Source organism: Dendrobium catenatum, unplaced genomic scaffold (genome assembly GCF_001605985.2).
Source record: "Dendrobium catenatum unplaced genomic scaffold, ASM160598v2 fragScaff_scaffold_911, whole genome shotgun sequence".
Taxonomy (NCBI): domain Eukaryota; kingdom Viridiplantae; phylum Streptophyta; class Magnoliopsida; order Asparagales; family Orchidaceae; genus Dendrobium; species Dendrobium catenatum.
This window is the reverse complement of record NW_021319373.1, coordinates 1,482,567-1,484,251: the sequence shown is the minus strand read 5'-3', so window position 1 is coordinate 1,484,251 and position 1,685 is coordinate 1,482,567.

Genomic DNA, 1,685 nt, shown 5'->3' with positions numbered 1-1,685 from the left:
TACTACTATACTACTACTATACTACTATACTATACTACTACTATACTATACTATACTATACTATACTACTACTATAATATATACTAGTAGTATATTACTACTACTACTACTATACTACTATACTTCTATACTACTATACTACTATACTACTACTACTATAATATACTACTACTACTATACTACTATACTACTATACTACTATACTATACTATACTACTATACTATACTATATTACTATACTATACTATACTACTACAACTACACTATACTACTATACTACTTCTACTTCTACTATACTATACTACTACTACTATATACTACTATACTACTATATACTACTATACTATACTACTACTATATACTATACTATTATACTATACTATACTACTATACTATACTATACTACTATACTATACTATACTACTATACTATACTATACTAATATATACTATACTACTACTATACTACTATACTATACTATTCTATACTATACTATACTATATACTACTACTACTACTATTGCTACTACTATACTACTATACTATATTATATTATTATACTATACTATACTATACTATACTACTACGACTACACTATACTACTATACTACTTCTACTATACTATACTATACTACTACTACTATATACAACTATACTACTATATACTACTACTATATATATTATATACTACTATATACTATATTACTACAATACAATACTACTACTATACTACTATACTACTACTACTACTACTACTATACTACTATACTATACTATATTATACTACTACCATACTACTATACTACTATACTACTATACTACTATACTATCATACTACCATACTATACTACTATACTATACTACTATACTACTACTATATACTACTATACTACTACTACTACTACTACGACTACTACTACTATACTACTAGTATACTACTATACTATACAATACTATACTATACCACTACTACTACTATACTACATTACTACTAAACTATATACAACTATACTATACTACTATACTACTACTACGATACTATACTATATACTACTATATTACTATACTATACTACTAAACTACTATACTAATATATACTACTACTACTATACTATATACTATATATTATACTACTACTACTACTATATACTACTACTACTATACTCTTATATACTACTACTACGATACTATACTATATACTACTATATTACTATACTATACTACTAAACTACTATACTACTATATACTATTTCTACTATACTACATACTATATATTATACTACTATTACTACTACTATATACTACTATACTACTACTACTATACTCTTATATACTACTACTATATACTACTATACTACTACTACTATACTCTTATATACTATACTACTATATACTACTACTATACTATATACTATATACTATACTACTACTACTATATACTACTATACTACTACTATATACTACTATACTATACTACTACTACTACTATACTACTACTATACTATACTATACTACTACTACTATATACTACTATATACTACTATATTATACTACTATACTACTATATACTACTACTATATATATTATATACTACTATATACTATATTACTACAATACTATACTACTACTATACTACTATACTACTATACTACTACTACTAAACTATTATACTATACTACTATACTA